Below are 14,534 nucleotides of genomic sequence, written 5' to 3'. Positions count from 1 at the left end.
GCAGGCAAGGGGGGGTCCTCGGGGTAGCCACCACCTGGGCAAGGGAGAGGGCCACCTGGGGTCGCTTCTGCACTGGAGGTCAGATCCTTCAGGTCCTGGGGGCTGCGGGTGCAGTGTCTTTACCAGGCGTCGGGTTCTTAGAAGCAGGCAGTCACGGTCAGGGGGAGCCTCTGGATTCCCTCTGCAGGCGTCGCTGAGGGGGATCTGGGGGGGGGTCAACTCTAGCTACTCACAGGGTCGCAGTCGCCGAGGAGTTCTCCCTGTAGTGTTGTTTCTCCACAGGTCGAGCTGGGGGCGTCGGGTGCAGAGTGGAAAGTCTCACGCTTCCGGCGGGAAACGTGCAGTCCTTCAAAGTTTGTTTCTTTGTTGCAAAGTTGTTTCTTCTTTGGAGCAGAGCCGCTGTCCTCAGGAGTACTTGGTCCTTTTAGATGCAGGGTAGTCCTCTGAGGCTTTAGAGGTTGCTGGGCCCTGGGGAACGCGTCGCTGCTGCAGTTTTTCTTGAAGTGGGGAGACAGGCCAGTAGGGCTGGGGCCAAAGCAGTTGGTGTCTCCGTCTTCTCTGCAGGGCTTCAGGTCAGCAGTCCTTCTTCATCTTCAGGTTGCAGGAATCTGTCCTGCTTGGTTCTGGGGCCCCTAAATACTCGATTTAGGGGTGCGTTTAGGTCTGGGGGGTTAGTAGCCAATGGCTACTAGCCGTGAGTGTGGCTACACCCTCTTTGTGCCTCCTCCCTGAGGGGAGGGGGGCACATCCCTAATCCTATTGGGGGAATCCTCCATCTGCAAGATGGAGGATTTCTAAAAGTCAGAGTCGCGTCAGCTCAGGACACCTTAGGGTTTGTCCTGACTGGCCAGTGACTCTTCCTTGTTTTTCTCATTATCTCCTCTGGCCTTGCTGCCAAAAGTGGGGTCATGGCCGGAGGGGGCAGGCATCTCCACTAGCTGGAATGTCCTGTGGTGCTGTAACAAAGGTGGTGAGCCTTTGAGGCTCTCCGCCAGGTGTTACAGGTCCTGCAGGGGGAGGTGAGAAGCACCTCCACCCAGTACAGGCTTTGTTACTAGCCACAGAGTGACAAAGGCACTCTCCCCATGTGGCCAGCAACATGTTGTGTGTGTTTCAGGCTGGCGAAACTAGTCAGCCCACACTGGAAGCTGGTATGTTTTCCGTGGGCTTCTCTAAGATGCCCTCTGGGGTGTATTTCACAATAAAATGTACACAGGCATCAGTGTGCATTTATTGTGCTGAGAAGTTTGATACCAAACTTCACAGTTTTCAGTGTAGCCACTGTGGAGTTCGTGTATGACAGACTCCCAGACCATATACTCTTATGGCTACCATGCACTTACAATGTCTAAGGTTTTGCTTAGACACTGTAGGGGCATAGTGCTCATGCACCTATGCCCTCACCTGTGGTATAGTGCACCCTGACTTAGGGCTGTAAGGCCTGCTAGAGGGGTGACTTATCTATGCCATAGGCAGTGTGAGGTTGGCATGGCACTCTGAGGGGAGTGCCATGTCGACTTAGTTGTTTTCTCCCCACCAGCACACACAAGCTGGCAAGCAGTGTGTCTGTGCTGAGTGAGGGGGCCCCAGGGTGGCATAAGACATGCTGCAGCCCTTAGAGACCTTCCCTGGCATCAGGGCCCTTGGTACCATGGGTACCAGTTACAAGGGACTTACCTGGATGCCAGGGTGTGCCAATTGTGGAGACAAAGGTACAGGTTAGGGAAAGAACACTGGTGCTGGGGCCTGGTTAGCAGGCCTCAGCACACTTTCAAATCATAACTTGGCATCAGCAAAGGCAAAAAGTCAGGGGGTAACCATGCCAAGGAGGCATTTCCTTACACCAGCGACCTCTGATCTCCACCTCCCCCAGATGGCTGCCCCATCCCAGAAGTGACGCATCTGTCACTACCATTAGATCTGGTTGGGAAAGGGAGAGGGGTCTGCCTTTGACCCACTCGCAGTTCACTAACCACCACTGCAGATCTTTCGCAGTCCCCTCCGAGATCTGAACTACGTCGGTAAGATTTCCCTGATGCTGTGCCCATTGGAACTTCACGTCCCACTGCAGAGCCCTCATGCGCCATCTGGCATGCTTGACCAACAGGATGCAGGAAGCCATGAGTCCCAGCAGCCTCAGAGTCTGTCTCACCGAGATCCAGGATAGAGACCGAAACATCGGTATCATAACCTGAATATCCTGGACCCGCTGTTCGGGAGGATAAGCCCGATACTGCACTGTGTCCAGAACAGCTCCGATGAAAGTGAGCTTCTGAGAGGGAGTCAGGTGTGACTTCTGCACATTTATAGTGAACCCCAGCGAATGCAAGAGGCCCGCCGTCGTCTGGAGGTGGGTGACGAGAGCCTGGGGCGTAGGAGCCTTCAACAGCCAATCGTCTAGGTAGGAGAAGACTGAAATCCCTAACCTGCGCAAATGAGCTGCCACCACCGCCATCACCTTTGTGAACACCGGAGGGGCACTGGTGAGGCCAAAAGGAAGCACAGTAAACTGAAAGTGCTCGTGGCCCACCTTGAACCTGCAGGTAACGCCTGTGGGCTGGTAGGATAGGAATATGGAAATACGCATCCTGCAAAACCAACGCTACCATCCAGTCTCCTTGGTCTAGGGCAGACAAAACCTGAGCAAGAGTGAGCATCTTGAATTTCTCCTTCTTGAGGAAGAGACGGACGTCCCTTAAATCCAAGATAGGGCGTAGGCCTTTGTTCTTTTTGGGAATCAGAAAGTAGCGGGAATAACAACCACTGCCTACTTCTGATATCAGGACTCTTTCTATGGCTCCCTTGGCCGAGAGAGCTGAAACTTCCTCGAGGAGCAAAGCTAGGTGGTCCTCCATCAGCCATTCCTTTGTCGGAGGGATAGAAAGAGGGAAAGACTGGAAGGGAAGGGAGTAGCCCTTCCGTATGATCTGCAGGACCCACTTGTCCGTAGTGATGGAAAGCCAGTGAGGGAGATGAAAACAAATCCTTCCTCCAACTGGACGGACATGATCCCCCAAAACCATACTAGGAGGGCTTGGGCGCAGTGGAGGGGGGCTGTGTGGCTGCCGACCTCTGGCCAGACCCTCTGGGTCTTATGGTACCACGACCACGTCCTTTTCCGGGATGCTGTGAAGCCTGAGGACGGTGGCTGAACTGTGGCTGGCGTGGTACCACACCCCTTCCGAAGCCTCGAAATGGGCGAAAGACAGACTGCTGTCGTGCTGGCGCTGAAAGGCCCAAGGATCTGGCCGTGGCTCGAGAATCCTTGAACCTCTTAATCACGGAGTCTGCCTTTTCACCAAAAAGGCGAGAGCCATCAAAGGGCATGTCCTTCAAGCTGGACTGGCCATCCCCTGAAAAACCAGTAGAACGTAGCCAGGCGTGGCAACGTAGGGCCACTGACGATGAAATCGCTCTGCCCAGCCAGTCGGTCGTGTCCAAACCACACCGGATCGTAAACTTGGCTGCATCTCTCCCGTCCTTGACAGCCTGGGTGAGAGTGTCCCGTACGCCCTCCGGGACCTGGGACAGCACCTGTGCCACCGTATCCCATAAAGTATGGGAAAAATGGCCCAAGAGGTGTTTACGGACCTCAATGCCAGGCTGGTGGAAGAAAACATCTTCTTCCCAAGCTGATCCAGCCTCTTGGATTCCCTACCTGGGGGAGCGGAAGGGAAGGCACCACGGGAAGTAGAAGCTTGGACAACCAAGCTCTCAGGAGTGGGGTATTGAGTCAGGAAACTAGGGTCGCTGGGAGCAGGCCTATGGCGGCGGCTGACTGTCCTATTCAAAGGAGCCCCTGTGCTGGGTTTGGAGCACGTACCCAGAAGGACGTCTGTAAGAGCCTCATTGAAGGGCAACAACGGCTCTGTTGTTGACACCCCCGGCTGAAGCACTTCTGTCAGGATATTCGTCCTGACTGGCACCATAGGCAAATCTAGGTCTAAGACCTCAGCTGCCCTACGCACCACTATAGCGAAAGAAGCACCGTCCTCCGCAGCCACATTAGGAGAGAGCATACCAGTATCTGGAGACGTGTCCAGTCCACTGGCCTCCCCTAGATCCTCATACCAGTCCTGTTGCAATCCAGCTTCTAAAGGGTCCTCAGACCCCTCCCATTCCTCTCTTGCGCCTGGCTGATCTAAACAATGCTCAGACAATGATCTGGGCCGAACTGTCTCCGTCGAAGTCGGAGTCGACGTCGCTCCGGATCATCCGGAATAAGGATGGGGCTGCCACCGGTGGGCGCCGGTGGCAGAATAGTCGATGTCGGACCCGGCGCCGAAGGAGGTCGACTGTGAGAGACCGGCGCCGGTCCGGATCCGGTATCGGATCCTGGGGTCCCCAACGGCGCCGAGGCCGAAGCCGCCGGCGTCTAATCCGAAGGGGCCCCTGCTGACCGTGCGGGCCCGAAGACCCAACCGAGGGTGCAGCCCACTCAAAAACGAGACGCATGGGCTCATAAAACTCTTTTATTTGAGCGGGGGTCGATCCGGTCCCCGGAAAGGGGGGAAGACGCAGAGTCGACCCTGGTGACGGCTCTGCAGAACTGCGCTTGGAACGTCGACGTTCCCTAGACGCCTCGTTGGCCGACGGGTGTGTCGAAGACGAAGTCCGCTTGGACTTCTTCTTCTTCTTGTGCCTCTTACCTTCGGATGACCTTGAATGCGAGGAAGAGGACTTGGGGCACCGAGAGCGGTGCCGCGACCTCCTCCTACTGCGGGACCGTGACCTTCGCGGAGTCGCGCTGACCGAAGACAAATGTCGGGCCGCAAGAAGCTTAAGGGATCTCTCCCTCAAGGCCTTCGGCGCCATGGCCCGACAGTCGGAGCATGAGGTGGAATCGTGGTCCTTCTCCAGGCACCAAAGACAAACACGGGGCGGATCTGTCACCGACATGGTGCGATGACACGCACCACATGGCTTGAATCCTCCCTTTCTCGAAGACATGACTTCAAACAGTCAAAAAAGCGTCAACAAACCGTCGAAGCAGGGTAGCTCTTTATAAAACTGCGCTTAACCGGTGCGGAAGGAAAAGAACTGACGTACACGCGCCGAGACGGCCTCTATATAGACAATCGTGACGTCATAGACGGCTCCAACGATGCTGATGACGCACGCGGAGCTGGTCGACGCACGCGGATCCGAATGACACCGCCCGACTGCGCGCACGCAGGGTAGTGCTCAGAAAAAACTCCAGATTCGAAGCTGACGACAGGGAATTCTAAGGTAAGGAAACTGCAGCTAGAAGTCTGTATCAGATATTTACATATTAGTCATCATGGTCACATGTTGAATCAAAGGTGCGCCACTGCATTCTGATACGGACCACAGTGGCGATGACACAAGCATAGGTGGACATATGTATTTCTCCAATCTATCCCTCTTTTCAGTCTCTTGGTCGTGTGTTATGTGAGGTGTATTTCTTGCAGCAGTTTATGCCCTGGATATTCCAAGACAGCACTGTGGTCCCTGTCATCTTGGGTTGCCTGGTAAGAGGTCACCCTGATGCCAGTTAGTCGCCATGGTGCCCCGCGGCTGTCTAGACATGGTCTCCAAAGGGGCGAACATGAACATCATGAGAGAATGGTCTATGTTATTCTGGCCTGGAAGAACAACTAGTAGCACAACCAACAAATACCCCTCCCCCTGATCCCCTTCTTCCCCCACCCAACCACCTAAACACCCCTAAACTGTTGAAGAAGTATTCCTCCTGTTAAAAACCCAACCAGAAAAGAATAACACTTTGAATTGAAGTCTCCTTTATCTAGGTGGGAACAATCTTGGGGGTATCTCAGAGAGCAGGGTGAACAACCCAACTGGGCTGGATGACAAGTGAACGTGTGAGTTGACAGAGAGCAGGTAAATCACATGTGAACACAGCTTACTCAGCCCAGGGCAGGCCGCAGCAGACAATGAAATACGAACTACATGACCCAAGCGCTTACAGAAGGCAGGCAGCCAGAGTGTCATAGCCAGCAAGTTTGAATATTTAGGCATGACGGCAGTCAGGGCTAGTTGTTGTTGCTAAGCTGGTCAACAGGAACATGCTCTTCAGCCACCTGCCTGTCCAGGGATTTAGGTGAATGCTTGTGGAAGAACTTCAGGGCAGGTTTAGGGACAATGAAAATTTGAGTTTTACATCAACATTTATTTGGAACGTCAGTGGGTGGGCGATGGGGTCGGACAGGCCCGCATTTAGTAGTCATAATCTCTTGGCTAGTCATGCAGCCTGTACAGTCAAGTCATAATCAGGGAACAGCGAGATCTTATTGCCCTCAAAGTGCAAGGCATCCTTTTCCCTCACCAGTTGCAGGATGGAATTGCAATCATAGAAATGCAACAGATGGGCAATAATTGGGTGTGCTGGGGATGAGGGTTGAAGGACCGGTGTGTGCTCCACATAGAACATTGGAGTCAGCTAGCTGATCATGAAAGAGGAATCTAAGCATGCCCTCCACATAAACCTCAATCTTGTTAAATGCTGTATACCAACTTGAGGAACTGCTCAGTGCTGTGGCTGCACTATCTTCAGTGTTGGATATTCTTTGTATGAGTCTATTCTCAAGTTTGTCTTTCCTGTCACCCATGAGATCTGATCGATGTGTTATTATGTCAATCTTGGAATCTATGGTGCTAGGGCTGCGCTGCATATCAGCCAGCAGTGATTTGATGTCCATAATTTTGGCCATAAGTGGTCAAACATTTGGCCCGACAACAGCACTCAGAGGCCTGGAGGGGTGCTTTTTGTCAAACACTTTAGCCTGGGTGCAATTGAGTTTCACCATCGCAAGTGTAGGCCAGCAGATCAACAGCTGGGGCACCGCTGACAGAGCAGCACCTTGGGCTCTGGGCCACTGGCCCTGTGCAAAGGAGTGTCAGGCCCTGCCTCACCTCAAGGCACCCAGGGTGGCATGAGCAGGCCGTGTTAGCAGGATGCAACCTGGCTGTAGGTGCAACATGAAGCGCTGCTAGATGACCAACATAGGCGAGGTTTAAAAATTACAGCAGACAACAGTTTGTTCGGTGTGTGGGCCCCCAGGGCAACTGGATCTCCCCTGCATATCCACATTTGCAGGAGCCAGGCCATAGGTGTCCCTCTCTTCGCTCCTCCTGATTCCAGGCCCTGAGGCCAATAGGTCAAACAGCAGCTATATTTGCAGCGTGCCCACCGTCACCTCACCTCATCAGACTTCGAAAAGAGCTATCTTGAAATTTCACAAAGGGACTTTCTATTCAGGTGCTGCAGGCTGCCCAATGACAGCTGCTGTGCCTCTTTAAGCCCAAAGCCCAGGTGGTTGTTCAATACATGGGTTGCATGGGCCAAGAGAAAGCCTTCCTCCCCCACCTCTAGACGTGGCCACTTTAGTGCGTCCAAAGCCCATGGCTACCAGTGGCTGTTCGCTCCAGCAGAGAGTTTAGTCAACAGAGGCAGTTCATAACAAGCTCCCCCAGCGCTGATCGATCAGGTGTCCCTCAGTCGCACAGCCACAGCCTTTCCCAGCTCAGTGACTGGCAGGCAGTCAAAAAATGGGCCGCAGAGGCCCAAAAATGGCTCTGCTCCTACTCCTCCAGAGGCACCACAGTCTGCCCTAATGCAGCCACAGCTCAGCACAACGTCTACCATTGGAGGTTCACACCAGCAGGGAATCCAGTAGGTAGAAGTGGTCAGTGAAAGTTTATCCAAGTTACACAGATGATGTTGGATAATGTACCCAACAACGGAACCTCACTCAGAGGTAGCCATCATGTGGCGTAGCTCTTTGGCCCCCTCTCCCCAGGAGACTTACTCTAATACAAACCCAGGAGTCCACACCAAACTATGATCCTAATGCCTACTAAACACATGAAGGGAAAAGCCCAATAGAGTCTATGCCAGGGTAACACTGAATCACATCACAATTTTTCATTGATTCTCAGCTACAATTTTGATCTACTGAGAGTCCATGAGGTGCCATTTTCCATTTCCTTGGCAAAGACAACAACGTTTCCTTGCCCTGCCTTTGGTTATCGCACTAAATGGACCCTACAGAACAATTGAATACACAAGTGTATAATTGCGTCAAGCCCATCCTTAATGTTGTAAGTGTAAATACCCTAACCGTTGGGTTGACTGCCAGGCTGGAATGGATCAGCAGGAATATCATTAGCCCTATAATGCAATCAAGGAAAATGGACCTCATATCCTTAGACTGGCGAGTAAAAGACTGCCACAATTGAAATGGAGTGAGTCCCTTCCACCCCTGGACCTAGTACGACTGCACCAACTGCAGTAATGGTGCCTACAACCCTGACAGGCTGAAGGAAATAACTATTCCAGGTATGGTTGGCTTGTAATATAAGCAACAGCAAGAGCAACATAGCAGCTTATTAGTACTTTTTGTTATGCTGTTGTAGTGCAGCGCATGGTTGACAATAACTTCTTGACCTCATAACAGTTTGGTGCAAGCTTGTCGCTCAATGTGGGTTTTCCTACCTTCCTGAGGGGATGTCTGTGGACATGTTTTGGCCCAATGAATAAGTGCGTTGTGAAATGAGCCTAGGGTGGGAGTGGAGTCTTGTGACCGCCCATCCTTACCCATGTAAGTTATGCCTGAAAGGTACATCACAATGGAGGTGTATGTCTTCTAAAACTCCAACTACCCGACTCACCCATGCGATGTAGCCCATACGCTGGGGCCCCACGGACCCCATACCTCACAGGACGTTAACCGCCTTTCCTTTGCACTGATGGGTGATTGTCTGGCTGGTGGAGGTGATGTATGTTGATACTATCCCATGTGTAGATGCTCTTTAAAGAGCCTTTAGCTTGTATTTTAGCAGTGTGGCCTTCTCTTTTCCTTACACAGGGGAGTGACTGTGCTGTGTAGATCAGTTACTGGGCTCTAATCCTTCCTGGGATTCTGAGCAGTGTTCTACCTGAATCAATTCTGGTATTTCCCTGTACCTCTGTTCCTGGAGGTCTGATTCTCTTTCTTCCGCCCCTGCAGTGTATTTTTCATATTGTCCAATATCATCCTTTTTTTCCAGAATCACATGCCCCCACCCTAATTCCACTGTGGCAGTCAGTGATGTTATATGTAGTGTTACTGGCACGCGAATAGAGCTCAGCCCCTTTGCCATGGCATGCTGGTACCCAGATGTCAGTATGATGAGCCAAAACATACCTTTCAACTGCAGGGGGTCTATTTGCGGCTGTTCCCCAGATGTACCGTCGACAGTGATGTGACAATGGATAAGGTAAGATAATGTCTTAATGAGCTCAGGTATGCTGTCAAAGCTCTCCACGCCTTCCGGGGTCACACCCAGCACTTGAACCACATACAAATAGAGAAAGTGCACCGTCTCCCGCAGATCCTGGATGCAGGCAGAGGAAAGATAGGATACAACATTTAAAAATGCCTTAAATTACAGAGCTAAGCTATTACTTTCTGGAAGCAGACAAGGCTTGTATTCTCAACAGAAGCCGAGAAACATGCACATTTCTTTTTTCCACTAACTTTTCTTTGGGTTAAAACTCATGCCCTTCGTGGACATGAGTGTCAATGCCACTGCTAAAAAAAACACCAGAGAAACCCCGTAAAAAGCAGTGTCGTACTTGATTATGAATTATCAGCATACTTAGGGGCAGGTTTAGACAAAAGAGTGTTTTTCCCACCAGCCTCCCATTACTCTGAAAATGTAAACCTATGTTGCTTGTTGGGAGTTAGCCTGCAGATCTCATCTCAGAGCTGCTAGTTTACAGGATAGGTAGAATGTCAAGTGCACAACAGAATATTTAGCTTTTGTTCTTCTCTATGCTTAATATGAGACAGCTGTTGAGTGATTTAACAATGCCAATGTATTCACTAACTTCGTTTACTCACAGTAGTACTGCCCTAACCAACCTGTTCCCCACCGGAAATATGTTGGTTTATGAGCCATGCTGATAAAAGTAAAGTTAACATAAGTACTGTACATATATTAGCTACTTTCTCAGTATTCTATCCTAAGTTGTGGGTACGTCGTTAACACTATTTGTTTAGTGCTAGTTCTGAATGGTTGACAACAATAACCTGTTTTAGTAAGTTAAACTTTTGTTACCATAGCTATGTATAACCCCCTTGCAAATGGTGATGTTTTTTAGGATCTAGGCCATACTGTCCAAATCAAACCATCCATCTCAAGATGTGATCCAGTAATAATCCCACAGCGGAGATGAATCACAACTACAGACCAAAGTCTTTACAAAGTGGCAAGAGACTAAGGACCTCATTACGAGTTTGGTGATCATGAGACCGGCAAACTCGCAGTGGCGGTCAGACTGCTGCACTTCTGGAGGTCGGACCGCCAGATTACGACCCTGGCAGTCAGACTGGCAGAAGACCGCCACCTCTGACAGGATTGCGGATCTCGACAGGTTGGCAGCAGTCAAAAGCTGTGGTCAGCCACAGTGGCTCGGAGTTCAGTACCGCTGTACTGATCACAACTTCCCTTTCTGCCGGCCTTTTTAATGGTGGGGTCACTGCCATGAAAAGGCTGGCAGGAAGGCAGTGCTGGGGGCCACAGGAGGGCCCCTGCACTTCCCACAACCATGTTGTGGGTAGGGGAGGGGCTCCCCTGCTCAGCAGCCTCTGAATGCACACTGTCTGCTACAGCAGACAGTGCAGATTTTGAGGGTGATGGGGCACCCTCTGTGAGACGGGATCAGCCTCGGCTCCTCAGTGTTGTCACACGGTTTTCACTGGGCTGACCAGTAGAAACCTCCTAATACTGAAGTGTCTGCCAGTCAGCCCCGTGGAAACATTGTGAAAGGGCAGGGGGGAGTTCTCCAGCTTCGCAGAGGTCTCCTCCCCATGGGTCTGGAAGGCGACGGTCGGACCACCAAACTCGCAATGAGGCCCTCAGTATTTGGCAAGAGCTGGATGTAGGAAGTTGGCTCTGTATGCACTATTTCAAAGTAAGAAATAGCATGCACAGAGTCCAAGGGTTCCCCTTAGAGGTAAGATAGTGGCAAAAATAGATAATTCTAATGCTCTATTTTGTAGCAGTGTGGTCGAGCAGTAGGCTTATCAGAGGGTAGTGTTAAACATTTGTTGTACACCCACAGGCAATAAATGAGGAACACACACTCAAAGACAATTCCAGGCCAATAGGTTTTTATATAGAAAAATATATTTTCTTAGTTTATTTTAAGAACCACAGGTTCAAGATTTACAATCAATACTTCAAATGAAAGGAACTTCACTCAGGTATTATAGGAACTTTGAATAAGCAAAATAGCATGTACAGTTTTGGCAAAAATGGCAATAAGCTATTTTAAAACTAGACAGTGCAAATTTCAACAGTTCCTGGGGAGGTAAGTATTTGTTAATTTTGCAGGTAAGTAAACCTCCTACAGGGTTCAAAGTTGGGTCCAAGGTAGCCCACCGTTGGGGGTTCAAGGCAACCCCAAAGTTACCACACCAGCAGCTCAGGGCCAGTCAGGTGCAGAGGTCAAAATGGTGCCCAAAACGCATGGGCTTCAATGGAGAAGGGGGTGCCCCGGTTCCAGTCTGCCAGCAGGTAAGTACCCGCGTCTTCGGAGGGCAGACCAGGGGGGTTTTGTAGGGCACCGGGGGGGGGGGGCACAAGTCAGCACAAAAAGTACACCCTCAGTGGCACGGGGGAAGCCGGGTGCAGAGTGCAAACAGGCATCGGGTTTGCAATAGGTTTCAATGGAAGACCCAGTGGTCTCTTCAGTGATGCAGGGAGGCAAGGGGGGGGAGGGGGGGGCTCCTCGGGGTAGCCACCACCTGGGCAAGGGAGAGGGCCACCTGGGGGTCGCTTCTGCACTGGAGGTCGGATCCTTCCTTCAGGTCCTGGGGGCTGCGGGTGCAGTGTCTTTACTAGTCGCGGTCAGGGGGAGCCTCTGGATTCCCTCTGCAGGCATCGCTGTGGCTCAGGGGGGTGAACTCTGGCTACTCACGGGCTCGCAGTTGCCGGGGAGTCCTCCCTGTAGTGTTGTTTCTCCACAGGTCGAGCCGGGGGCGTCGGGTGCAGAGTGGAAAGTCTCACGCTTCCGGCGGGAAACATGGAGTCCTTTTAAAGTTGTTTCTTTGTTGCAAGTTTTGGTTTCTTTGGAACAGGGCCGCTGTCCTCAGGAGTTCTTGGTCCTTTTAGATGCAGGGTAGTCCACTGAGGCTTCAGAGGTCGCTGGTCCCTGGGGAGCGCGTCGCTGTTTCTCTCGAAGTGGGGAGACAGGCCAGTAGGGCTGGGGCCAAAGCAGTTGGTTTCTCCGTCTTCCCTGCAGGGCTTCAGGTCAGCAGTCCTTCTTCATCTTAGGTTGCAGGAATCTGTTTTCCTAGGTTCTTGGGGCCCCTAAATACTTTAGGTCTGGGGGTTAGTGGCCAATGACTACTAGCCCTGAGGGTGGCTACACCCTCTTTGTGCCTCCTCCCTGAGGGGAGGGGGACACATCCCTAATCCTATTGGGGGAATCCTACATTTGCAAGATGGAGGATTTCTAAAAGTCAGAGTCACCTCAGGACACCTTAGGGGTTGTCCTGATTGGCCAGTGACTGCTCCTTGTTTTTCTCATTATCTCCTCCGGCCTTGCCGCCAAAAGTTGGGCCGTGGCCGGAGGGGCGGGCATCTCCACTAGCTGGAATGCCCTGTGGCGCTGTAACAAAGGGGGTGAGCCTTTGAGGCTCACTGCGAGGTGTTACAGCTCCTGCAGAGGGAGGTGAGAAGCACCTCCACCCAGTACAGGCTTTGTTACTAGCCAGAGAGTGACAAAGGCACTTTCCCCATGTGGCCAGCAACATGTCTGGTGTGCGGCAGGCTGGTAAAACTAGTCAGCCCACACTGGAAGTCGGGTATGTTTTCAGGGGGCATCTCTAAGATGCCCTCTGGGGTGTATTTCACAATACAATGTACACTGGCATCAGTGTGCATTTATTGTACTGGGAAGTTTTCAGTGTAGCCATTATGGTGCTGTGGAGTTCGTGTATGACAGACTCCCAGACCATATACTCTTATGGCTACCCTGCACTTACAATGTCTAAGGTTTTGCTTAGGCACTGTAGGGGCATAGTGTTTATGCACTTATCCCCTCACCTAAGGTATAGTGCACCCTGCCTTAGGGCTGTAAGGCCTGCTAGAGGGGTGACTTATCTATGCCATAGTGTGAGGTTGGCATGGCACTCTGAGGAGAGTGCCATGTCGACTTAGTTGTTTTCTCCCCACCAGCACACACAAGCTGGCAAGCAGTGTGTCTGTGCTGAGTGAGGGGTCCCCAGGGTGGCATAAGACACTCTGCAGCCCTTAGAGACCTTCCCTGGCATCAGGGCCCTTGGTACCAGGGGTGCCAGTTATAAGGGACTCACCTGGATGCCAGGGTGTGCCAATTGTGGAGGCAAAGGTACAGGTTAGGGAAAGAACACTGGTGATGGGGCCTGGTTAGCAGGCCTCAGCACACTTTCAAATCATAACTTGGCATCAGCAAAGGCAAAAAGTCAGGGGGCAACCATGCCAAAGAGGAATTTCCTTACACCCGGCTATAGAAATAATCAGTAACTTAACATAAGAGAAAATCTGAGAGTCTGCTTTATAGTTTGGTGTACAGGTTATTCTGCAGCAAACGTGTCGAAGAACTCTGTCGTCCAAACCCTAGGTCTGCTCCCCTCATTTAGAGACAGGTGGACCTTAAGTTTTCTGCCAGTTGAGCTCCGTTGGCCTGGGTGACAGAATAATTCCTTCAAAAGCTCAACGGAGGTGGTGGCATTGGAGAAAGGTCATTACATTGTTCACCCTATCTAGGGTGAAAAGTGTGTAAGAGATTGTCTCTTTTTGCTTGATCACCCTCAAAAGTTTGGACTGATGTTGCTGGTTTTTCGATTTAGAGTGTATTAAACAAGCCTCAGTGCCACTGCTCTGACCCTTAAAACATTTATGTCTGGTTGGCTCAACCACTATTGACATAAGGTAACTTACATATAGCTCCAGGTTACAGCACCAGTGGTACCTAGGGACCTGTAAGTTAAAGTGATCCATGTGGACTGCTGCATTTACTGTGCCACCGCAAGGGTGACAAAGCAAAGCATGACCCCCAGCCTGCTGTTGCTGCCTGGCAAAGCAGTTTCTGAACTAACTCGATTTACCCATTTAAAATAATTAAAAGTTCAGACCATCTGTTTTTTTAATTTATAAAAGTCACACCTAAGGCAGGCCTATCGAGTCCTAAACAAGGCTCGCGCTTTGCAAGTTTGTTTCTGAAACACAAAAACCTTTGAAAAGTTTGGTGAATGGCCATCAAAACAGACGGCAGTCATCCACCAAACATTTGTACACTGAAAGGAAACACAATGACAGCAGTTCTTTTCAGTATATAAAGTACAAGAGGCACTCATTATAACATGAAAAATAATAGTACTCATAAGTCAGTATACATAGGTAATGTTTTGTCATATATTTCTGAAAATTAATAGGATTATTTCCAACATAATCCCCAATTACAGTATCACTGTCCAAATCCAAATAGTAGAATTAATTGATTTTTGTTCCAAGATTGCTAT

General features: G+C 50.9%; 1 protein-coding gene across 1 annotated transcript in view; it reads right to left on the bottom strand.

The window, feature by feature from the left end:
• LOC138267111 (polycystin-1-like protein 3) overlaps positions 1-14,534 on the bottom strand; it is a 522,747-nt gene that overhangs the window by 265,921 nt on the left and 242,292 nt on the right. The window lies entirely within an intron of this gene.

The sequence above is a fragment of the Pleurodeles waltl genome, chromosome 12 (genome assembly GCF_031143425.1).
Source record: "Pleurodeles waltl isolate 20211129_DDA chromosome 12, aPleWal1.hap1.20221129, whole genome shotgun sequence".
Taxonomy (NCBI): Eukaryota; Metazoa; Chordata; class Amphibia; order Caudata; family Salamandridae; genus Pleurodeles; species Pleurodeles waltl.
This window is presented reverse-complemented; position numbering and strand designations above follow the sequence as displayed.